Here is a 27437-nt window from a genome sequence, read left to right as displayed (position 1 = left end):
AGCTGAATTTTTTTTTAGCAGTCATTACGCCAGTCTTCAGTATCACATGATCCTTCAGAAATTATTCTAATATACTGGGGTGCATTTCCCGAAAACACTGTTAGCCAACTATGGTCGCAAGTTCTGTCGTTATCAGCATAGTTGAATGAGTCTGTTTCCCGTAACCATAGTTTCAACAAACATTCGCAAAGTTGTGTGATTGGAACGACAGCTATCGAATTGTGCTTTCTTGTTTGTATGAAATGTGGACTTCATAATTCCTTATCATGAAACTTGACCTGACATTCAGTACAATTTCTATCTTTTATTTAGAATATATACAAATGTTATTTACGTCTTTTAGTTTGTGAAGAATGCACATGTGTGTACGTGCTCTAGTACGTAAGAACAAGCCTGACTGAATCTGGAAATAAAACAAAACTGAAAAAAAAAAAAAGAATTAGTCCTCAGATGCCATGTCTATAATTTATGGCAAAGCTCTAATTCGATCTCAAACGGATTCATTAAAAGAAGTTATTACTCCACCACCTGCGTGACATCATTAACCAACGTGGTTGAACGACAAATTTGGGACAATAATGTTTCGGGAAAAAGTCATGACTAGCTAGTTGATTTCTTCAACCATGCATCGTACTATGGTAGTTAAGCAGCGAGTTACGTCTTTGTATGGGAAACGCACCTCTGATTTGCTTCTCAAGAAACGTTTTTTATTATCATCATCAATGTAAAAAAAGGGTTGTGCTGCCTAATATCTTTACTGTCATCTTATCTTACTGACCCCAAATTTTTGAACAATAATGTGAATATTCACAAGCGAAGTCTTCGCCATTTCGTGAGATCACAACCAGCACCTCCACCATTTGACACAAACTGGCTATGTTTACATACACCCAAATAATCCATTTGTAATCGGATTGATGGCTCAATCAGATTGAAAAACGTTCATGTAAACACCTTAATCGATACGATTGAGGTCAATCCGAATGAAATTTCGATCCGATTGGAAGGGGTGGTTTACTCCTTTTCTAATTCGATCCAACAGCAAAAAATTACCATGCAAACGCTTGAATCCGACTACTTTCTCAATCGTATTCAGAAGTCTCTGGGGTACATGCGCAGTGCAATGTTGACACGCATTACGTAGTGTGCAAGTTCACGTCTTTAGTTGTAAAGATTTATGAACGTGTATGCCAACAGGGCAAAAATAATGACGAGCTCTGTTGGTGTCACGTCCAAGGTTGTCTCCGCAAGTGTGATTGATATGACATCAGACGCAGAGCGTGTGTGCAAAAGTTTTAATCGGAATGTATATAAACACATATAAATGGATATTTTAATCAGATTACAATATTTAGAGTACATGTTAACAGATATGCAATCGGATTCAATTCATTGGGATTGACGAAAATTGGCACGAAAATAAACACAGCCACTGCTCGATTTCCATGCACACAGACATGCTTGCACGTGTACCACTCAATCAAGCAGAAATTTACACTAAACAACCAAAAACACCACTGTCAAATACAATAACCACACCTAAGCAAGCACACACACCTGTGTCAAACCTCACCACGGCACACACAAACTGAAAGCACGGCACAAAGACATTGACTGGAACAACACAACATGCACAAGATTGGAGTGTCATTCGAAAATATCTGCATATAGGCTGCCATGCGCTCAAATATTTTGTCTGACGCAGTGACTGCAGCTGAACTGCAGATGCTGCCTCCTACAAATTGGTGGTACCAATTACTAGTTTAAATTTGCTTTTACCATCTTTTCAGGTCACCACAATATATTTTCCATGTTTTGACATCTTTTTGAAATAGCCACATATGCATGAATACACAACACCAAATATTTGCCCTAAAATAGCTATTGCAACAGCCTAATGTCTCCATAGTATAGCATTACGACTCTCGAAGCTCTTTGGTATGCATTCTGATAAAACTAAGCAAACTTGTAATAAAATACATACAAGCAGGTAGAAAGGTAAATAGATAACTAATACTCATCTACTACTGTTACCTTTATGGCAGAATTTGTACCTAATCTCATTTATATATATATTTTTTTATTAGCACTTAAGCGAGAGAAGAAAAAGAAAAAAGAAGAAGCCATTTCTCAGTTATAAATGTGTTTTCATATGAATGATGGTCAAATAAAATCCAGAAGGAAATGGTAAAGAACATAAGGCTTTCACAGTTTCCATGTGTATTTTAAAACTTGTTTGTGGTGCAGAACACTGTAGGATACCATGTTAAACACATTGTTACAATGAATGTGTGGTCATTTGATAGAAATGTAACATTTCTATTCTCCGTGGGGACACAATGCTGTTTTCATTAAATGCAACCACTTTCATTCTAGGCTTGCAGGGTGCTAGCAGATTCACCAAATAAAAATAATCACAGCTATGGGATAAAGCTTTAAATAGAGAGTGATTTAAAGGAATGGTTAAATTATGTACATACAGGTTCTACTGAAACTAGACTCTACTGGCTAAAAGCCTGTTCTCACCAAGAACTATATTAGTGTTCACACCAACAGATGATAACATACTGTTTTATTATAAGCGCATGTGGCAGTTATGCCGTCTTCCTCTGTAAATGATCCAGTTCGTTAAAGTCTGCTGGATTCTGATTGGCTGTCACGTTTTTATCTTTCATTAGCTGAAAATCATTCTGAAAGTGTTTACAACGATTTCGATATTGTGTTGTAATCATTATAGTTGTGGCGCAGACTTCCCAATTCTCATAGAATTAGAGCGTTTAAAACTTTATAGTTTATAGTTCCTCCTCAGTGTTATTTGTTGTAAACACTTGCCTAAAGAAATTTCAAATTCAAAATGCTGACATTCTGTCAAACTCCTTTACATCAACAAAGACCATCATACTCCACATATAACATTTACAATCACCGTTGTACTGCTTTTTGCACGTCAGGGGAGCATGTTAGTTGCAATGCTAGTTGCATTAGCATTAGCACTGTAGCACAAGGGCGTCTGCTCGGGGAAAGCTAGGAGGCTGTACAGTTATCTCCCATGTTGTAACTCTAAACTATACAACCTACTACCTCATCCCGAGACATCGCTGTAAAACTTGAGGGGGGGAGGATAGGAGAATGTCCCCGCTGCTTACGTTTGTGCATATGCAAGTAGCAAAACTCAATGTTGAAAATAGGTGCAATCAATTCATGCTAATAAATAGATGCTAACATTCATGCAACCACCTAAAATATCCTAATGGTTGATAATTTTACAGCTAAAGTGTCAACCCTGAGCAGAAGTTTCTAGTCAACAGCAGTGGTGGCAGGGAAGACTGTTGCATTCACCTCGCAGACACATACCTATAGACACGAGCTTGTGCACAGAGTCACCACAAGTTCGGATCTACGGGTTTGTGGCAGCTGGCATCACTGCACTGCGTCACAGCTAGACCCACTCCACCTTTCACAGGACACCAAAAATAATATCCACTGCAACAAAAACTAATTCTTATGACTGTTGTTTTTCTTGTACCAATTTCAACACACTTTGACGAATCAGTTTAAAACAAAAGACAGCCATAGACGACCATGATTGGAAGTTAAGTATTTTTTTGAAAAAACATAATGGCCTCGCCAGGTAATACAGAGGAAGAAGATCATTATGTATGTCACCTGAAATTCATGAAAAGGATAGATAGAAGATAAGGTTAGGAATAAACAGAGAAAGTATTGATCCTGTAAAACGAATGGCTTTTTTTTTTAAATATGTAAAGCATAATTACAACAGCTGCTGAACATTGAAACTATGAAAATTACCCATGTACCTTTCCACAAGTGTACAACAACATAAGCAAGTAAAATATATGTGACAGTGGAATTTATGGGGTAAGAACAAAATCTGAAAAATAAATATCAGAAAAAAATAAATTTGTAAATTTACTTTAATGAGCAAAGAATATTGCTAACATAAGTCTTATTGATTACACAAGTCAACAAATTCAACAAATTCCCAAATATCGCTGCAACTCAAGTAATTAATCAAATAATTTGATGCAGAATTATTGGGTGTGGTTCAACAAAAATGACTTGTGTGTATATTGTTTGATAACTAATTAGAGACGTGACTAAAATGGGAGCTCCCACCAACAATTTTCACCATAAATTCCTTGTATTTCGAATCACTACCGTTTAAAACATCCTTCAGAGTGAAGGTCAGTTTGAAAGACACAGGTGGTGTTTGCCGTGCCCAGATCAGACAACACCGCTACTGTTGGATCAAATATGCTGCAGTGACTGACATTTGAGAAAGCAGCATTAGCAGAAACGCTTTATTTATTTTTTATATCTACACACATTTCTTGTTTATGCAACTTAAGCGCAAGTATAGAAATACTAAACTGTTTTTTTGTTTTTTTTGCAGTAATAAACCTAACATTTTCAACTGTTTTAGTTTGTTTTAGTTAAATATACATTACGCACATTAAGTGTATTTTTTCGTTTACCCATTACTGCCATTTAATATACAGAAATAAGAAATCACAGACTGCATCAAGGGCTTTCCCAGTCTGCACTACAAGTTGTAGGTGCAACAAGCTGCAATTAGAAATGCCATGATTCATGGTACAGTGCCACTCCCTAAGGAAATCAAAGGTTATTCCAGAACAATGGAGTAAATGTTAAAGATATCTGCTTTATATACTGACCTATTTCTACAGGGAGACACACTGTATTGTATTATGAGAAATGCCAGAGAGAAAGAAATAAGTTGTTAGTGAATCGAATCCTGAGCATACATCCAGTACACAGTCTCACATTTCAAATGTGTTTCCATGGCATCGTGCGACCACTCAGAAGCCGTTGCTGTTATTTTCTTGCTGATTTCTAACCACTGGAAACAAATGAATTGAGACTTGTCAAAGAGTTTGTGTACACAAATATCTGACAACAACCGAACCAGCGAAATTATTATTATTACTTTTTTTAAGTCATGTTAAATGTTTGACCGCAATTGACCTACATTTATTTTGGATATGACCTTAGCCTAAAGTGGTCTACTATTTGTTACTAAAAAAAAAAAATTAATAAAAAAAAAGAAACAAAAATGTTTGCTTATGGAGCATAACGGAATGTGGACAACTGTGGATACGGAGACTATTTTTACAGCAATACGGACAGCTTTCACGACTTTTAAACTAAAAAGAAACGTCAACGCGATAGTAAACAAGATGCAGGTTAAAAAACGTTCAGAAAAAGTTATGACTGAAAAAGAACTAAAAGAATGGACAGAAGAAAAAAGGGCATAGGAAAGTAGCGTACCGGTGGAGGAAGTCTGTCTGTGGTGCTGACCAGTTCGATGTCCATACCAGAGTCAGCCTACACCTGGCGGCAATATGGAGTCAGGCTTAGGGTGCAGACTAGGCCAATTCTGTTGCCCGCAAAAAATCTGGAGCAGGAAAGAAAGACAGCATGTTAGAAGGAAGTATAAAAGTGCTCATTCACACGTTCAAACCATTAATACACAAACACGTCCTGACATGAAGGAAGAACACATACAGCACCTACAACCTCGAAAAAGAAGCCAAAAACGGCATCCCTAGTTCAACAAGAGCAAATCGCCAAGTCATCGACAGACAACACTGAAAAAGCCCCTGTCCCCTCTTTCGCCCTCCTGTGCGGCCGGTCCTATCCGTATTTACCGTGGAAAAAATGAAAATCCTCAAAAATGGGTCAGAAAAGGTTCCGTAGAAGACTGAGAAGAGAAGGCGGAAAGGTCGAATGCGGTGAGATGTGGTCGAGGAGGAGCTGCGGCACTGCCCTGGCTACAGGGAGAGTGGAATTTGTGACCATGCAAAGGAAAGGGTGGTGTTTTCTTTTTTTTCTTTTCTTTTTTTTTTTTTGGCGCTTCGCTGTACTGGGGTTTTTTGGATCTCAGCAGGGTCCTTGGCTGCAGTTCTGACTCCCCTTAGTGGTGCCAAAATGTGGACGTTTCCCTTTGTCTTTAACTCCCATGAACTCCCAACAACTGAGGGGCGATTAAAAACAAGCAAGGAACGAATTGAAACAGAAACAAACTGACAGAGCAATGAAATAAAGCTATAAAAACGATGAGAAAAAAGTTTATAATGGAGAGAAGCAGATGCAGAAAGAGGGGTAGAGCGTAGTGCAGAAAATAAAAAGCAGCTTTACGGACGACAGAACAGTCTAAAGAGTGAAGACTGAAAAGGACTGCTTTCACACCACATTACTCTTTCTGCAAATATGCCATCTCTCCGTCTACACGAGCAGCGCGCTCTCTCTTGCTCCTACTCCTCCCTCCTTCCTTCCAGTCGGCGTCCAATCCACGCCACGTAGTGAGAGAGAAAAAGAGATACACTTTTTTTCAACCTCATCAAAATGGCAGAGACAGAAAGTTACAAGCAAGAGAGAGAAAGAGAGCGAACGAACGAACGGGAGCACAGCTCACTGTCCTGTTCTGGAAAAAGCCACGGGCAGCGGTCTGTCTTGATTCTTTCTTTTTTTAAGGCGCAAACTCACTCGGATCAACAAAACGACAGCGAAAAATATTTTTGTTATGCCCCACGATCAAATATAGTGCCCGCTGCAGACGGGGAGCTGTGCCCGCCATGCTAATCGGATGCAATTAATAGCATTTTGTCTCTGTGTCTGTCCATCCATCTGTCTCTCTGCCTGTGTCTGTCTGTCTGCTTGTCTCCATATCTATTTGCTTGTTTACATGGCTGCCTAATCCAGGCATTGGCACAGTCTCTCCAATGCTCCCTGTGTGTGTGTGTGTGTGTGTGTGTGTGTGTGTGTGTGTGTGTGTGTGTGTGTGTGTGAGTCAGTGTGTCAGTTGGTCACAGTCTGGCTGGCGTTCCGCCGCTCCCCAGACAGTCAGACATATTTGAGTGCTATTACCTCACGTTCACAGAGACTCTTTCACCTACATTATTCACCTAAAAAAATGATTTTCGTTCTTCTATTTATAAATAAAACACTTTACATTTCTTTATTTCGCATCCTGACAAAAATACTTTCATAGCCGAATGGTTTTCTACACGAAGAAAGGAGTGTATCCGAAATAGTTGCAGAATCACATGGGAATTACTCATGAAATGGTTCACAAGATCTCAATATGGCTTCCCTTTTATCCTGCAATGCAGCCCAACTCATCTATGGTGTGCAACATGGCAGGAGGGGAATAATTTCAGGGGTGCACATTCTGCAGCCAGCATGTGGTGCAACATCATATTCGTTCCCCACATTTCTCCAAAGGTGCCAACGTGATGTGAACTGCATCACAAGGCAGAGATAATAAAAGTCTAATTAATTTATAGGATCGTTTTCAAGAAATAAATAAATAAATAAATAATAAACATGAATTTGGATCATGTTTCAAGATAAATCTTGTACTCGACTGTCTCGTGATGTCTAACTAAAAGTTTAGAATTATATATATTTTGTATATAAATTATTAAATATACACTACAGTTTAAAAGTTTGCGGTCAGTAAGATTTTTTTATAGAAATTAATACTTTTATCAGGCAAGGCACATTAAAATGAACAAAGTGACACACTGTAAAAAAGATTTGTTGGTTTAACTTAAAAAAGAAAGTTACCTGGTTGCCTTAAAATTTTGAGTTCAATAGAATGAAGGTGATTGGTTTAATCAACAGAAACTCAAAATATTATGTTATCTGAACCACATTATTTAAGTTGATTTGACAAACGAAACATTTTTTTAATAATGGTTAATAAGAAATGTCTCTTGAGCAGCAAATCAACATATTAGAATGATTTCTGAAGGATCATGTGACATTGAAAACTGCAGTAACCAAACTTTTGAACAGTAGTGTATAATACTAAAAAATATAGTTAATGTTAAATAAACTAATATTAATAAATATTTCATGTGTTAAAAGTCAATAAATTAGGTTGACATCTGCTCGTAAAGAATTGCAACATAATGAAATTGTCTGTAGGAGCTTATAAGAGGGTCGAGGGGGGTACAAAGTGGCTTTTTAAGTCTCTTCCACATCCTGCTCCTCTTGAATCTAAATGAGCAGATTTGACTTTCAGGTGTCTGCCAAGCCCCCTTGTCTGCCCCTTGTTTGCCCTGTGCCCGCTCTTCTTCCCTCCCCCCTCAAACCTCTTGCCTGCCTTAGCCCATGCCAAGCTTTAAGAGCGGGCCTCCAACATAAGGGTGAACAAAGAGGGCATTAGGATAGGGGGTAGTGTCCTCAGCGGCTGGTTCCAACACAGGGGAACAAAGGGGGAGAAGAGACGGATGCAAAGAGAGAGAGTGTAAGAAATATGAAACATTAACTAATTGAAAATAAAAGATAAATTTATAGTGTTAGTAAACTGTCTATTCCATAAACTGTCAAAATGTAGATTTTTGACCATTTTTAAACATTTTGTGTTGAAATGGCCCGCACAAACCGCTAAAAAAAGATCAGTCTGAAAAGGACCTTGTTAAAAATAAACTTCAGCCGCTCGTTTCTAACATTGGATTCTTCAGAGGGATATGCAGAGTGGCAGGTGCTACACTCAGCCCAGAAAAGCACAAGGTTTGACAGACAGATAGGTATAGTATAGTATATATATAGATAGATTAAACACAGTGCTTGCCATATCACTTTCCTCTCTTCTTGTTTGTTGCCACTACAGTTGTTTTATGTTTCTTGTAGTGTGAGACAGAGGTGCAACAAGATCTTATGACAGGGGTATGCAAGATGCCTTAGTTCTGTCATCCCTTTGTGAAGACTAAAATCTTTATTTAACAGTTATATTTAAACTCTTATGCTTATGCGCATAACAGTTTCCAAGTTGGGTCAACTTCTTTTTTTCACTTTTATCTTTTCCATTACAACAATAAATAAAATTGCCTATGAAAAAATCTATGACAGAACAGCCAGTTATTTATCACATTAAAATTAAACACTCCCAAAAACACCTGTTAACTAGACATTTATTTATATGTAATCAACTGTCATGTTAGCTTCCCCTTTAACCGAGTCTAATATTGATTTGCGAAACTCAAGATTCTTTGCTGTAATTGGTGCATGATCACTTCTACCATTCTACCCTTTCCATCCATCATCGAATGTGGAGATACTGTCACACTGAAGCAACGCCAGGTAAAATGAATAAAAGAACGAAAAAATAAGACCACCCACGGTAGTACAGCCATAGTGAGAGAGCGCATTTAATATAATCTGAAATCCACGCCCACCGGTGGGGAAAATAATCCAACCGTCTCCATTGACTTTGTATTGCGTGAGGCTGCCTCCTTGTAATTTCTGACTTGTTACAAAAAACAGAACAATGCCTAAAAGCTGCTGTTTGACAAGGTGTACAGCTAACAAGCTAAAAAACCCAGAAAAAAGTTTTTATAAGCTGTCAATCCCAAAAAACGAATGTTTAAGGACACAAAAGTGGATACAGGCAGTGAGACAGAGCGCAACGGGTCATATTACTATACAAAATACACTGGAAGGGAACGTAATCGACGACAACAACATATGCTAAACAAACAAACAAACCATTCATTATTTTTAACCATGTCAAAGAATTATTTCACCTGTGGCCGATTACGTTCCCCTCCATCATTTTAGAAATAACAGAGGAATGAGCCATTGCTACGCAGTTATCGGGTAGATAGAGGATCAGAGAGAGCGTATGAATGTGAATTACTCGCATATGTGCGGCTTTCTCGAAACTATTTTATTGATAAAGTCACTTGAGCTTAAAGGGTCATGAAACCCCCATTTTAGCTTGGTCGTTTACACCTCTAAGCTGGAAAAACTCTGTAAAAATGGGCATGTAAAGCTCTGGAAAAGTGGGAGTGTAGGGGGGTGGGGGGGCATACAACACACTCATTATACAGAATAATGAATATGTGCACAGAGAAAAATGACAACAAACTCCCAAGCACAAGGGAGAAATGCGAAAGAATATTTAAAAGGGCTAATAATACTTTCATTATGTTTACGAGCACTACAGTCTCATGATAAACGACACATACAGTGGGTATGGAAAGTATTCAGACCCCCTTAAATTTTTCACTCTTTGTTATATAGCAGCCATTTGCTAAAATCATTTAAGTTCATTTTTTTCCTTCATTAAAGCTGCTGTCCGTGATTTTTGGCCCTCTAGCGGTTAATAAACAGAACTGCACGCGTCTTGTGGAGGAACATTCTAGCTGGAACTACTTTTCTCCGTGTATGTCTATGGCGAGTCACGCAGTTACTGTGATTGCGAGTCCTACCAGTCCGGTCTGAAATAGTCTGAATATAAACACTTATTATAAGTGTACTTATAATGTGAAATGATTCAGGATAAGACAAAAACACGGTTTGGTAAATGGATTCATGTTGTATATTCTCATTATATAATTTTTGTAAATTTTCAACACAAAAAAAGTTGCAGACTGCAAAAAAAGACTGCAGCTTTAATGTACACACAGCACCCCATATTGACAGAAAAACACAGAATTGTTGACATTTTTGCAGATTTATTAAAAAAGAAAAACTGAAATATCACATGGTCCTAAGTATTCAGACCCTTTGCTGTGACACTCATATATTTAACTCAGGTGCTGTCCATTTCTTCTGATCATCCTTGAGATGGTTCTACACCTTCATTTGAGTCCAGCTGTGTTTGATTATACTGATTGGACTTGATTAGGAAAGCCACACACCTGTCTATATAAGACCTTACAGCTCACAGTGCATGCCAGAGCAAATGAGAATCATGAGGTCAAAGGAACTGCCTGAAGAGCTCAGAGACAGAATTGTGGCAAGGCACAGATCTGGCCAAGGTTACTAAAAAATTTCTGCTGCACTTAAGGTTCCTAAGAGCACAGTGGCCTCCATAATCCTTAAATTGAAGACGTTTGGGACGACCAGAACCCTTCCTAGAGCTGGCCGTCCGGCCAAACTGAGCTATCAGGGGAGAAGAGCCTTGGTGAGAGAGGTAAAGAAGAACCCAAAGATCGCTGTGGCTGAGCTCCAGAGTTGCAGTTGGGAGATGGGAGAAAGTTGTAGAAAGTCAACCATCACTGCAGCCCTCCACCAGTCGGGGCTTTATGGCAGAGTGGCCCGACGGAAGCCTCTCCTCAGTGCAAGACATATGAAAGCCCGCATGGAGTTTGCTAAAAAAACACCTGAAGGACTCAAAGATGGTGAGAAATAAGATTCTCTGGTCTGATGAGACCAAGATAGAAATTTTTAGCCTTAATTCTAAGCGGTATGTGTGGAGAAAACCAGGCACTGTTCATCGCCTGTCCAATACAGTCCCAACAGTGAAGCATGGTGGTGGCAGCATCATGCTGTTGGGGTGTTTTTCAGCTGCAGGGACAGAACGACTGGTTGCAATCGAGGGAAAGATGAATGCGGCCAAGTACAGGGATATCCTGGACGAAAACCTTCTCCAGAGTGCTCAGGACCTCAGACTGGGCCGAAGGTTTACCTTCCAACAAGACAATGACCCTAAGCACACAGCTAAAATAACGAAGGAGTGGCTTCACAACAACTCTGTGACTGTTCTTGAATGGCCCAGCCAGAGCCCTGACTTAAACCCAATTGAGCATCTCTGGAGAGACCTAAAAATGGCTGTCCACCAACGTTTACCATCCAACCTGACAGAACTGGAGAGGATCTGCAAGGAGGAATGGCAGAGGATCCCCAAATCCAGGTGTGAAAAACTTGTTGCATCTTTCCCAAAAAGACTCATGGCTGTATTAGATCAAAAGGGTGCTTCTACTAAATACTGAGCAAAGGGTCTGAATACTTAGGACCATGTGATATTTCAGCTTTTCTTTTTTAATAAATCTGCAAAAATGTCAACAATTCTGTGTTTTTCTGTCAATATGGGATGCTGTGTGTACATTAATGAGGAAAAAAATTAACTTAAATGATTTTAGCAAATGGCTGCAATATAACAAAGATTGAAAAATTTAAGGGGGTTTGAATACTTTCCGTACCCACTGTAGTTTAATTTTTAAGTCTTTTGTTCATCAGAATAATCGTGTCATCATGTTCAGATACACTTATCAGTGTCCAGTTTGCACATATATTTCATTTGAAGACGACTTGATGAAATATGTGTTCACACACCATGCTGGTTCATGTTTGGTGCAGGAGAATGTGTTAAATATGTCTATAAATACTTTAAACATGGATACTTTATTCTGTATGTGAGCTACAGCCTAATCCACGTGGCTAGTGTTGTTAAACTCATCATGGAGCTTCGCGCTGAAACCGATCATATGCGCGCTCCGCGTGTATATCATAATCTTATTTTTCATGTGTTCATATTCAAACTCCAGGTCTGACCACATTGCGGGCAAAATACAAACAACACTCATGTGCTGCTGTGCTGAGGGAAACATACACACGGCTCACGTGTCTGAACGCAGAGCAGGCAGAGGTGAATGAACAGCACTTTTGTGACATTTGAATTACCTCTGTAATGCGATCTCATGCGAACATATTTTCCATTTGTGCTGGTAGCAAAACAAACCACATGCACCCAAACTTTTGCTCTGGTCGCGTCGTAGGGAAATGCATTTTTGTTGTAGCACTGAGGAAACAAACACAACTATACGACCCATGTCTCTGAATGACAACAGAGACAGAGGCAAGAGAAGTGATACTTCCTCATGCATAGTACCGCAATTATAATCTTATGCGTACTACAGCGCAGTGATTGGATTGAACGTGCTTTTTCTCATGAATAAATGCAGAAACGGTTGATGTCAGCATGTTCGACCATCCCATACTGGAGCCAGTCAGCACTCCTGATCTTGCCGGTAGTACACAATGACGTCAGATTTTGTAACGTTGCTCTGACTTTGCTTTTCAAACCAGCAAAAAAAAATTAAAAAATTGCAAAAATAACTAATTTCAAATTATAAATAAAATTAATGACTTTAGTGTTTTCAATGATGTGCAGCCTATACATATCTGCTCACAGCTCAAAAAATGTGTTCTGGGGTTTCATGACCCTCTAAATGTCTTGTTGTGTGTGTGTGTGACAGAGAGAGAGACACACAATGCACTGTCCATAGATCAGTGTTTTGTTCTGTTTAAAGCCAAGGACCCCCAAATATAATAATATTGCAGGAGATATAATTCCCATCCTGAATTATAAAAGTAGCTATATTTTTACATGTATAAAGACTCACTTATTCTGTATGAGAAAATTGCATCATGAGTATAAATTTAATCTTTTTTAAATTAAATAACTGGCTTTTATTTTGCCACTGTACTAAAGCCAAAGCAAATTTAATAAAACATTATATGGGAATTTTTAATTTGTATTAAGTTATTTTTTCTACCTACTAGCATAAAATGAAAAATATTAAATTCAGATTTATCTGTAAAGCACTTTTCACAATGAATGACCTGGAACTACTTCAGCCATGCAGTAGACTTGAAAAATAATAAAACTGTGAACCAATTTTAAAATGTGCTGTATTTATTTATTTATTTTTATCAAAACAAATGTTACTAATAAACCAGCAACATAAAAATACTTTTTTCTTCTTTTTTTTTCTTGTGGGGTGGCAGGTTGCGGGGGAGGCTTCAAGTGGCTGGGTAAAAAAAAACACTTTTTTTATTAGGACTACACCACTGATACTAAACAGCAATCGAAAGCACAAATGCCTATGACTCCATAGGGCATCATCAACCTCAACAGGAAGAACAATGTCGTCTTGTGCTCAATGTCTCCAAGTCTGTTTATGGTGACATACCGGTGAGGTCTTATTGGTTTTCAAAGAAAGAGCCTTGGCAGTGGTTCTGAGGAGTCAAATCCTCTGAAGCCAGAAGAGAGCAATATAAGAAAAAACACCCACTCAGCACAAACAAGGTAAGGAAGAGAGACACAGATTAAGTGATAAAAAACAAAAATTATGAATCTGCCCATGAGAAGAATAAGACACGGGTGATCACTGAAACCTCCTGTGTCAGCTGCCATGGTCAGCAAGCAAATGACAAGCAGCATCTATTTTTTAAAGAGGTAAAAACTTGCTTTTGCAATTCTTTTTTTAATTCCCTCTCTGTCACAGAAATTACTTTGAAGAGGTAGAAGCATTGAGTACTATCTGATTATTTGTTTATTATTGACAAACTCAAGTAATTCAGCATTAGGTAGAGAAAAATGCAACAATTAATTAGGAAATAACTAAATATGTAACATTAAATTTTAATTACGCATTCAGAAAACAAACTGCTCCTGCTTCAATTACCAAAAAACAGATGTTCATTTAAGAGGGAAAGGAATCTACTGAGTCTTTGAGAATTCACAGCAGGAAACCAGCTGAGTATAAAAAAAGATCTTTAAATAAAGTTGCAAGTTTCCAAGACATCAATCTAAATATTGAATCTGTGCTTCTGCAAGTCAATGAAAGTCCAGAAATTCTGTTTCAAATGGAGATTTAGTAAGATCAAAGCAAAAGTAATGTACTTATTTTATCCTGAGTTCAGTAAACACATTAAATGTCACATCATATACTCACAAATATATATACACATGTATATTATGAATGAATCAAGCTGGCTTTGTTGAAGTAATTTTAAATATCAATATATTAGATCAGGTAAAAATAGCTTCACTTTTAACAATATAGATAGTATACAACTGTTAAGAGGTTTCTAATTCCCTGTTTTTAGCTTTTGGCATCTCTGTTTTCTGTTTAATATAGAAGTATAAAAGAAAGTGATTAAACCCAACTACAGCTTCCAATATGACACAACACTTCTGAAGATAGTTGTAATTTTGTACTGGGACTGAATTTGTCCACTGCTTTTCTTCCTTTTTTTCTTTCCCATTCCAGGTCTCTCTCGTCTCTCTGTCTGATATTCTCCTCATGTGCTACTGCGGCACCCACACTACTGCATCCTCCCTATTAATCTACCACTCAGATATACAGCATGTCACTGTCTTCCATTCCCAGGATGCATTGCCACAGGCAGAACATGAGTCAATGGCTGAAGATTACCATTGTAGAAAAGACTACTAATCACATTGTCATTTCAGTACCTTCAGTACTTCAGTACACTGTTTTGGTCAATAAATGTTGGTTGCTTTTCATGCTGTGCCATGTAACTGACAGGCGATTAGATCAGCAGTAAAGATACAGCACTGATCTGAGTAGAGCCAGGTAACTTCTGAGTCCTATTATTACCGTTTTTTTAATAAACCTTTAGGACAGATGACGTTGCAGCTGGTTTAAACCAACAACTATTTTCTGTGGAGATTATAAAGTAAGTATAATATTCCATTCAGAAAAGCCAAAAAGAGTGCCAGTAACTGAATTTGCAACCAGCACTGCAGTGTATGAAACTCTGTAGCTCTGTCCCAAGATCTAATAAGCTACAAATTTTTCTTGATCTTCCGGTGAAACGACAGACTTCTCTCTGGTGACGTATGCCAGATTTCTCCTATTTGTTTTTTCTCAATAATCCATTTCATTTGGATGAATGTCACAATATGGAAGAAATGATCTGTCGCTACTTTCCTTACATTGCAACTTGTGCATTTTTTTTTCCTTTTCTATGAGACTGTTGCAATGCATTTTGGGAATTGGGATTGCCATCTCCGTCATGGATACATATGATGCTGCCTGAAAAGTTGTCTAAAACTAGTTGAATGGGTAAAGATGTACAATATATCCTCACCATATTGGTTCAGTGGATTGCCATGCATTTTTAGATATTTAGTACCAGTTTTGACCAGTATTGTGTATTTAATCACTTCTGCTTATTTTAGAATTTAGATCAAAGATTCAACAATTCAACCAGCATCCCAGAGGTCCCTCCTCCATTATCATGAGGGCTTATTTTTCACTCATTCAAACAGTATACTTATTTCACTTTTTAAAATGAATATTTATTAATCTTTTACTTTACTTTACTTTATTTAAAGATATATTATGTAGATTGTAGATTTATAATATTGACCACTTAGCAGATATTGGCCATAATCTTAAAAATAATATGTGCTTAATTGTATCATCCAAAATATACCTACCTTTTGGAACCGCCTTTGTGTCAGTAATGTAGACAACTCACTATATAGGACACATGAGAGCACATGACTTTTCTTCACATCCAGTATGTAATGCAATATTTGCTCAATATCAATACAATCACACGATATAAAACAACAACAAAAATCTAAATCTTCCAAAGTGGCATAAACAGTTAAATCCCCTTTAGACTGAAGCAAGCAGGTGGCTAAAGAGACACAAAAATGGAGACAAAGAAAGAAAACAGCCGGAGTCCTTCTTATGAAGGCGTGAGGTTGGACCAGGAAGAAATGGGAGAGGGGGGGAACCTAATTACGATATTAATCAAGCTTTAATTTCAATTCATCTCCAGTAACCGTCACACACGCTCACTAATCAGAGGAGCAAGTAACACAGCCAACTACACAGTATTAACACATCTCAGCCCTTCGGCAGGATGGAAAGAAAGGGAGAAAGGGGCTGATGAAGAAATGTATACTGTCTCAGTGAAATCAAACTGACTGATGCCTCTCATCCAACCAGAAAATCAGCACAGCACTGACAGAGAAAAGAAGAGAGGGGGGTTCAGATACGTGGCGTGTGCCAAAGAAGGGAAAGGGTTGGTTGTATACTGTGGTGAATATTTTAAAAGGATGCATCGCGAGGAGGAACTCTGAGTGCATTATTCAACAGACATTTATCTTCAAAACCACTATAGCTGTAGGAAAACCTTTTCAGTTACATCTTCATTGAATTCTGAAACTGTCTTTATAACAGCGCCAACTGCAAGAGCTTTTATTCAATGTTCTTTCATCCTTTTGCTATACCACTGAGATTATTATTATTATTGCACAGTTATACACATAAGACATTATTATGATTATATTATGATTTTACCTGTGCTTTGGCAATAAATAACAGCTTGAATTAAAATAAAAAGAAAGAGAGAAAAAGGGGTTAGAGACAGACAGAGAAAGCTGAGTAGGTGGTTGCTGGGACTCAAGGGGACACAATCTACTAATTCATCTCATGCCAGTTCCTTTTCCAGCGGCCGTAAAAAAGATGTCTCAGTAAATTTTAATAATAATATAAAAAGCCCCTCTGGCCTCAAACTCTGGCCTCCCTTCTCCCCTCTCTCTTTAGAGCAGGGGCTTGAGTTCAACTCAGATTTGGAGAGAAAAGAGTTCAGGAATGCTCATTGTGTGAGGTAAGTGCCTCTCTCTCTTGCATGCTTGCATTCTTACTCTCTCTAGTTCTGTTTTTCCCTCGTCGCTTAACATTTTCTTCTCTCTACCTTCTAACACCGTATCTACCCTTTATCAGTGCCCCATCTCTATTTTTTGGTCTCTCTCTTTCGATTTCTTTTGTCTGCATCTCCGTCTCATCCTTCTCTCTCGCTCTCTCTCTCTCTGTCATTCTCAGAAACGAACTCACTTTCTCTCCATGCTCTTTTCCTCTTTAATTTACTCCGGAGGAGAGCGGAGGGGGCAGCGCCATGGTTACCTGGCGTTGTGCCATCTCATTACACCGCCAATTGATTCTGGAGCACCGCCACGTCCGTTACCCCTTTTCCCTCCCCTCCTTCAGCCCTCATTCACCACCTCCCCTCCTCTCCTCTACCCCCAACAGTCAACCTCCCATTATGCTGCTGAGACTGTCTGCAGTGTGGTCTGAATACTGAGCACCATCTCACATAGACACAGACCTACATGCACACATGCTCATAAAAACTAAGCTATTGGACCACTTTACTAATTGGGAAGCTCAGAATCTGTTAGATCGTTAAATCTGCTGAGTCACGCACGTGAAGTGGCGTCTACGCATCTACCTGCGGTGATGCCGCAAAGTGTTTGGTTCGAAACATGTTCGGCATGGCTCATAGGCCACTTAATCTAATTTAACGTTGGATTCTGCTCTCTTGTCCAATCAAACAGAAGCTAACTTATCATGTGACTGCTGGTCTGGTAACATAGCATGACTATCAACCTATCAAGCTCTCTCACGCTCTAGAACTCCTTCAAACATGGCCATGTTCTCTGTCTCAGGTACCGCACAGTGTTTTGTCGGCTCTGATAATGCGATGTGTTATCATTAAACTGCGAGTTTATATACAATATATGACAGAAGATTTGTTTGCTACTTTTTTATACATATTTAAAATATGAAAACAATTTAAAACAGTAATAATAAAAATAATTATTCAAAAAACATGAAAATTCTTTCATTGTGTGTATATATATATATATATAGAGAGAGAGAGAGAGAGAGAGAGAGAATATTTGTAGAATATATAGAAATGTATATCCTCTGCAGAAAAATTGTAATAATTTGATTTTGAATTTGAAAAATTTCTATATAATTATAATAATAATGAATTTATAAAAGACCTGAGACTATAGTCATTAATTTAAAATACATATAATAAAACAAAATGTATTGTATATTTATTCTAAAAATGTATTATAGAGAGATAGACAGAAAGATAGATGGATAGACAGATATACAGAGACAGAAAGACAGATTGATGGATAGAGATTGATCAATTAATGGATAGACGAATAAAGGGATTCAATATGGGCCAGAAAAAAATTAAAATCGCAATAATAATAATTCATTTTTACTAATACTATTAAAATAATTTTTAACATGTACGCTACGAAAACAAGTAGCCACTCTAACTCTCACAATCACAAAAACATGTCTAAACAGCTTTCTGTACCGCTGTCAGAGGCATTACACTATATAACTATATTGCGGACAGAGCAGTAGAGCTGTAGATTCTGAGCTGAGGCTGAAGTGGGCCTCCCCCAGATCGTGGCCCCTTTCCTGTGCTCAGCTCGGGTTGTCTGAGGACACGGTGAACCAGGCCACCCGATATGAAGGAGAGGGCCCTGCTAAGGGGCCTGTGAGGGACGCAGCGCCACATCTGGAACTCTAGGAATCCTGCTCGGCATGATGGAAAGAGGAGGGGAAGGACGGGGCGCTTACTGGTGTCCAAAGGAGCAGGATTGGGCAGTGTGGATGGATGAAGGGTGGTTAGAGAATGGGCGAGGGGAATAAAGATGAGATGGGAATAGGAGACCGAAGAACAATGAATTAGAAGGTAACGTCACAATGGACAAGCTAATTTGAGGGTAAATAATCAAGGTACAATGTATCCCAACCCATACTGAGTAGGGTACTGGGAAAGCTGGATGATAATTATACTTTTAATACCTAGTCTGCAAAACCAATCTGGGCTTAATTCACAACCATTTTTTTTGCTGATCAGCCATTCATAATGGTAATATGAATGTTTGATGTTTAAGCCTCCACAATCTCAGTTTGATCCCCTGTACTCTTTCTCACTCACTTTCCCTCCCTCCCTTCATCTCTTTTGTCAATGCTAGGAGTATATGAATACCCTCACTGTGAGACTTTCTCTCTTTCTGTTCACACTGCTCTGCTCCGCACAGGGATGCCTGAGCGGTGAGGTAAGAGGGCACTATACCTCAGTGAGCCAGAACACACACTTACTCACTCACACACACACACACACAAAATTAACAATGCTTCTCATGTTAAATGTCTCGCGCACACAAAAAATGTCTATATTTTCCTGACTTCATCTCCAGGACCATCTACGTATTGCTGCATTATCGTAAATGTTATCCCTCACACTTTAATAAACACCAAATACAACAAGGAAACACATTCTGGATACACATGATTGGGTATTTGAATACTATGCATGCACACACACAGACACACAAAGAATGAGTCATGCAGTGATGAAAAGGCAGTCTTTTCAGAATGAACCCTCTGACCCATTCTTCATGTCCAGGAGCCCATTCTCTTTTATCAGGCTCTGACAGATTTCCTTTTCAATAAAACCCATTTAGACACCCAGCACTGGCCCAACGTCCACCGTAACAATGCAGCTACCTTCTTAAGTGAAACTGCTTCTTTTGTGAAGATCCAGGACCAGATGCCTCAATGCAAATCTTAACCTTCGATAGATATATAAAACACAAAAACTTAAATAAAAACTGAGATTAAAGGGGAAACAATAAGTCAGAGGAGAGGCTACAAAAGAAGAAGTTGCGGCAACCGTAACTTTAATGACACAGTAACCACAAGCTCTTGTGGTCTGATTGACAAATGACAAGTTATGATTGACAAGAAGATAAAAGTTAGTCACAAGACATAATAGTTGACTGATTATGTGCATGTCTAGAAATGAATGGGCACTTCAAGAGAGAGAAAAGAGTTTCAGAGAAAAGCCAATCATTTCACCTACTGAGGCAATCCACTGCAAACCCCAGAATAATAAACAAACTCTGACCCAATTTTCTCACACATGATCGGCTGGCTAAAGCGACATGTGTGAAAAACCTTGTTATTCAGATGTGATCACAGCATCCAACAATTTAAATTAAATCAGTTACGCTTTATGTTCTCTCTGGCAGCCACTTAGGAAAGGTTGCAGTTAACTCACAAACTGTATGTTACAGCTATACAGCACAACCTCTCTGCCAGATTGACAAATCTCTTTCAAATTTCTCTTCAGAAAACAAAGAAAAAAGAAAAGCTTGTTTGCAAATGGAAACAGAGTAAATGAATGGACAAATTGGAACATCTCCCAACAAGTTAACAAACATCAGAACAAAGACTGTTAAAGTGTTGGATAAAATGACCAACACTCTCAAATATCTTAAAGGAGTCGTTCATCCAAAAATGAAAATTTTCATCCTCATGTCATTCTTAAAGCATACACTGTTTTTCCATGAAGGACCCAAAAGGAGAGATTTGAGGGAGGTTCATATAGATAGACTGCAGCTATCACGGTCTAGCAAAAACACAGTAAATGCACCATAAAAGTGGTAATTTTTGTCATTTAATAACATTATAGAAGGATCACATTCAAAAAAGGATGTAGTGGTGCATCATATGGGCCACTTACATGGTAGTTTTATAACCGCCTGTCAATTGTTGTTGTATGGAAAGGAGCTGTGTGAAGACTCCTTTTGTGTTCCACTAAAGAACAAAAGTCATTCAGGTCTTGACCAACATGAAGGATGAACTGTCATTTTAGGGTGAACTATCCCTTTAAAGTAGCCCTTAACATTGAGCACTACTCACAAGTGAGAGGACTTCACAACTTGAGAGGGTGTGCATTTACCGCAGTGTGTGTTACTGTGGCTGTAACTAAGAAAAATTAAAGGAAAAACAGGATGACATGTGAGTTTTGAAGTGACACTGTAGTGCACTACAAAGAGCTTGAGTGAAAATGGAGGGCAGTGACACACCATTTCCCAACACTTTGGAATACATTAAGAAACCTATATTTGTAAACACATTTAACATTTCTGGGACGGTGATTAAGTCACCAGTGCGGTCAGTGCTTACAGTACCACTCTGAGATCTAAGTGAATAGGGGTGTTGACCAGAGAGAAGAGTCAATCTCAGAGTGTGTTTACACAGGCTAAAGAGTTGTAATGTTTCAGCTGAGAGGGAGCAGAAGTGCCTGCCGTCCCCCTAATGGGCCTCAGAAAAATATCAGGCAGAAAGGGCCTAATTATGACAGGACCATGATCCCTCAGCAACAGATGAGGACAGGAAGAGAAAGAGAGACAAAGTGGGAAAGGATAAAGGGGGGGAAAAAGAATATATATATATATATATATATATATATATATAATGTAAAGCACTTTGAATTACTACTGTGTATAAAATGTGCTATTCTATATAAATAAACTTAAGACAAAAACAGAAAGATAGAAAATGTCAAAATCTTTTCTTAAGTCATGATCTAGAAAAGTTAAACTGAATGAGAGAAAATTGCAATTATCCACTGATGAAGTAACAAAAAAAAAAAAAAAAAAACTTTTGGTTTAATTTTTTTTCTTTCATTTTTGCATTTGCATTTTACGGTCTGAAAACTGAATGGTGAAGCATTACATGAGCAAACTCCACTAGCTGACTCAAAAACGTGATTTGGGGGATGTCACACCTTCAACTGTTTTCTCTGAATTCTCATCCTCTTCTTCTGTCACATTCACCAATTAAGAATGGAGGAAGGGTGACAGACTAAACAGCTGCACTAAACTGATTAACATTTTGCAGCAAATCAACGTGAATCTTGCTGAAACAAGCAAAAGAGTATCCTGCCAACATGAACAATAGACCAAATTATGTGCAAATCATGACCAACTCTTCTGAGTCACCAAACATAATGTTCTCAAACAGGTTTTCTGAATACTGCCCTATCTTCAATTGGCTTGACAAAAAGATAGTCCAGCCCAAAACTCATGCCATTAGCTGAGATGTGTTGGTTTGATCACAGTGTTTATACTTTTCGGTGGAATCAACCATCTCCATATGGTCTCTGCATACTACACTGTGAAAAGAAACAGTATGTTTTTCAGCTTTAATTAAGGGTTACCACACTTTTTGAATTTCCATGACTTTCCAAATCCTGGAATGCACAATTTTAAAATGCTTAAAATAATATTTCTTTGACCATCACCATTTTTGAAAGTATGAAAGTATCACTTCACAGATGGCCTGTCCTGTTTTAATCATATCTTGGCATGAATCTCATGTCTAAAAGCCACTTATGTTTGTTTTCTCTTTAAAGTTTACAAGTGATGCAGTCAAGAAATGTTCCAATTTTGGCACATTTTGGGAACTCAAAAAACTAATCCAGCCAAGAGGCTTGAGTACTATTAATTAGACATCACTTCAAAGATTTACATCATAACTGTCACCTATATCATGCCAGCTGCAAAATGCTCTTATGCAAAACAAACACACTGCAAAAAAAAAAAAAAAAAAAAAAAAAAAATAATTAATTTAAAACCTTCAGTATACTTATAAATAGTAAGTCATGGGACTGAAAACCAATAGCAAAAAATCTTTTGCCTTGATTAAATAGCAATTCTATTAATGTTAAATACAGTTACTCCCTTCATTGGTGTGACTTTATAATAAAAAGGTGAAAAAACATTACAGTTTAAATAATTTAAGAACCGTATAGAAAAAAAAGAAAAAAAAAGTAGTTATGCAAGTGTCAAATGAATACTACTTCAATAAAACTGTAATTTCAAACACAAGTCCATCTGTTCCCTGCACGTATTACATGAAATTTTGGTTAGTCTCTTTATATAACGCACAAGGGCAGACAAGCACACGCCTGCAATCTGTTCAAGAATGGGAAACACTCTTTTTTAATCAGCCAGTATCCAAAAGGTGTATCTTGGGAAATGCAAATGTTATTTGTGTTATATTTAAGTATTTGAATTGTCACACTTTGTGTGTGCACAATTAGGCAACGCAAAAGCAAAATGAGTTTGCAATCACATCTGATTTTTGACAATATGCTAATAACGCTAGTCTTCAGACTGAGTGCTTGTTATCTGTCTGGATTTCTCTGTGTGCATCTCATCACATATATAGAGATGTTGTACTTATCTCATTGATATATTTGTGATATCTGGCTGGCAAGATATCACAAATCACCTTTACCTTTATTTATATAGCTCTTTTAACAATGCAGATTGTGTCAAAGCAGCTTTACAGTGATAATTGGTATATAATTTTGGCTGCACAGCAGCTCTTAAAGAAAATAGTGTCATTGTCCATCTTAAGTAAATTCAGTATTGATTCATTCCGATGTAAGAATCAATAGTTATTAATTTATCTATATCAGCACTGGAGTAAACAGATGTCATCATCCAGCTCAGTTCAGTTCGCATACAATGGTGTCAATGCAGGCAGATCAAAACACTGTTGAATATCAAATGTCAAGTGTCCCCAACTAAGCAAGCCAAAGGCGACAATGGCAAGGAACCCAAACTCCAACAGGTGACATCAGGTGGCAAACAGGTGTTAAAATGGAGAACAAAACCTTGGGAGAAACCAGGCTTAAGGGGCGGTCACACTGCACTTTTCGTTCCATTGACTTCCATTCAAACGCATGCGAATGCGTCAGACCGGAAACGCAAGCTTGTGCGAAGAATTTCGCATTTCGCTGCGTTCCAAAGTTCAAGTTTGGTGAACTCTGACCTGCGAATTCGCATCACATGAAGACGTGCGACCAGTAGAAGATCGATTCGTCACAGCATGACCTCTTGGCTGAATTAAAAGAATTATATTTTTGCAGTAAAGTCGAGTAGGTTCTATGTATTGCTTTAAGTTATGTGTTGAATTCATGTTTATAAAAAAGACGTTGTAGACCGTGACGTCATATCACGACCGTTACAGCATCCGAATAAATTTCGCACGTTCAAAGTCTAGTGTGACCGCGGCTTTAGTCCGGGGGCCAGTTCTCCTCTGGCCAACAGCGAACAGTGCTTTATTATGATTCAGGTAGCTTTCATAAGTCCAATGGGATTGCAACAGTCAAAGTATTAATTCCAGTTCCATCCAGTTGAGGATCGTATTCATCACGCCGGTATGGACGGTTTGTTGAGGATATAACAAAACAATATTAAATTAAAATTTACATACATCCTGCTTTTTCCATTTTCACGTTTCTGTTTTCAGATCTGTTTTCTATGCATATTTTCAGCCTTTTCTCTTGTGAACGAAAAAGTTATTTTATGGTAATCCTTTGGTGCAAATTTGCTTATTTTCAAATGATCAAGCTTGGAAAGTGTCAAAAACAGAAAAAAGTACTGAAGCTGAGTACAAGTATATTAAATACTGAAAAAATGACCAAAACACTGGAAAAGTCCTACTGAATATACTGTCGAGTATGTGTATACACTGCCAAAAAATTTTCATCATTTTGTTGCAACATTTTCTGTACATTAAATACGAGTAGGTTTATGTTATCTTCTCTTGGGAGAGTGGCCTTAACACATTTTACAGATGAAAGAAACTATCTAGAAAAACAAACAACCATGTAAGGCGTTTTCCCACTGAATTATCTCATGTTTATAGCAAATTATCTCACGTTTTGCGAATGACGGCCCTTGGGGTTATATTGTTTGTGTGTGAGCTCCATCCTGCCTTTCTGTATGAGTCACAGAGCACTTTCACTGCTGGCTCAGACTACTGAACAATGTGATTACTCCAGTTGTCATTAGATCGAGCGATTTACACTGAACACCCAGCGCATGCCTCCTGAGTCACATCCTCTACACAAACCCGCACACATACCTCATGCCTGCTCATATCCGACTCTGAGTCATACCTGCAACACACACACATATTAGAAAGAACACACCTGGCCTAGCCGAACCCACACACACACACTATGATTAAAGAGTAATGTGCTACTCATACACATACTTTTGCAGAATCATACTAACTCATCAAATTCAGCACACACCTGTCATTCATCACTCAAACCTCATATCTTCCCACTCAGACTTTATGCTTGAATTTACCGTAAAATCTTGCATCTTTCTCTCAATTTCTATCTCCTTTGCGGTTGGTGAAAAAGAGATGGTAGAAAGTCAGGCAGAGGGACATAGCGGGGTGGAGGGTGAGGGATGTGTTGCATTCTTCAGCAGGCATTCAGTGGGATAATGTGTTGGTATGAGCAGTATGTGGCGATCTGCCCGAGTGGCTTCCAGTGCTGCTTTAAAGAATCATAAAGTAATAATAAAAACCCTGATCCACATAAGAACAAAGATTTAAGTCTATAGACATGCAGAACTATCCAAACAAACACATATATGCCTAGTCCAACAGTAAATATAGTGTGATTTACTAATATGAATTATTCTGCATTATGTGGTGACATTATAAAGGTGCCAGGCATATAGAAGCATGACATCATGGGCATACAAACAGAAGCATTAAAAATATCATCTAAGGCAGTGGTTCTCAACCTGGGTGCCTCAGCAAACTTACACAGATCCACAGGGTGACTAAAAATTATTTAATTATATATATAAAAAAATTAAAATACTAAAAATATATATGAAATACATAAAATATAAACAGAAATTTCCCCTCAGTAACTATTGATTTTACAGAAGAACATACAGAATCAGAATTTAGAATCTTATAGGATCACAAAATGAACCATGGTTAAATTAATAAATCAACACTCCCAATTTCTGTTAATAAAAAAAAATTAAATCAAGAAGCATTGGCATAATTACAGCAGAAACTCCAGAGGAAATATCGTAGCCAACATGAGAGGCTTTTGAATATTTTGTTGGTCAATGGGGCCTTCAAGTTAAAAAGGTTGAGAACCAACTGATCTTATTTTTAACCTTTTTGTAATATAAATTATGAGTAGGTTATAGCTTGGCAAGCTACTATTTTCAAGTAGCATCCCAACACTGATATATTGAGAGTAGCACTGAACCAAAACAATTAAATTAATAAAATAATGAAAAACAGTTACATTCACAAAAATATTTGCCAGTATGTGTGTTTCTGCATGTCGTTTATGCCAACTCAACCCCAAACATCTCCTAAACCTATGATGGAGACAGTCCAACTGAATTTTGTGGATCAACCATCTTTTACTATATTTTACCATTTGAAGTGATACCAAGTGGTAGATGAACCAAACTGAATATTGTTGAAAAATGTTAAGGCAGGAACACACAAAGCTGACGGTCGGCCGTCTGGCAGTTTTTGTTCATCGGCCGACTAAGTTTTCTCAGTGTGTTCCACACCGTCGGCTGAAGTTGGTCCTCGTCTGCTTTTTTTCGGCCGATTCGAAATGTTGAATCGGCATCGGAGCGTGTCGGTCCGTCGGGCCATCTGATCATTCTGATTGGCTGCGTATGTATTGCATGGTCTGCACCAACATTTTACCATTATGAAAGTGCACCAGGCAGTGCAATAAGAAATTTCAATGGAACACACATTTATAGACAAAAATATTACAGACCACAAACTTTTGTATGTATGAAAGCTCAGATTGTGGGAATACCCACACTCAGCACCTTATGATATATTTTTGAGCAGTACATGATTCAGCAAGCCAGTAAATTTTATTGGATTCTTCACATGTGTTGCATTCTAAGTATATGCTGATGAACCCTGGCAGGAGATACAAGGTCCGTTATGCATGTACAATCAGTCATTTTCACAAGTCCGTGAGGTCAAGTCTCAAGTCTTTGGGGTCCAAGTCAAGTCAAGTCAAGTCAAGTCTCAAGTCTTTGGGGTCCAAGTCAAGTCAAGTCAAGTCAAGTCAAGTCTCAAGTCTTTGAGGTCCAAGTCCAAGTCAAATCTCAAGTCTTTGAGGTCCAAGTCAAGTCAAGTCAAGTCTCAAGTCTTTGCGGTCCAAGTGAAGTCTCAAGTCAAGTCTTTGTTCTATTTTTATCAATACATTTTTTCAGCTAGTTGTTATTGTAATTAACAGTGTATTTAAATATCAAAACAGATTACTTTTACTTTAAAATTGTCAAATAAAGTACACAAAATACTACTTAAATCATTTCAAATCATTACTTTCTAACTTTATACAAAATTATACCA

General features: G+C 38.0%; 1 long non-coding RNA gene across 2 annotated transcripts in view; it reads right to left on the bottom strand.

Moving 5' to 3' along the window:
- Window positions 1-1226: 1226 nt before the first annotated feature.
- LOC125266747 overlaps window positions 1227-27437 on the bottom strand; it is a 42782-nt gene continuing 16571 nt past the window's right edge. For both annotated transcript variants that reach the window (XR_007184549.1, XR_007184548.1), the window contains one exon: window positions 1227-5437. This is a non-coding gene — a long non-coding RNA (uncharacterized LOC125266747). The remainder of the gene's footprint in view (window positions 5438-27437) is intronic.

This window comes from Megalobrama amblycephala, linkage group LG4, assembly GCF_018812025.1.
Source record: "Megalobrama amblycephala isolate DHTTF-2021 linkage group LG4, ASM1881202v1, whole genome shotgun sequence".
NCBI lineage: Eukaryota > Metazoa > Chordata > Actinopteri > Cypriniformes > Xenocyprididae > Megalobrama > Megalobrama amblycephala.
The sequence above is the reverse complement of the archived record's forward strand: the minus strand, read 5'-3'. Positions and strand labels throughout refer to the sequence as shown.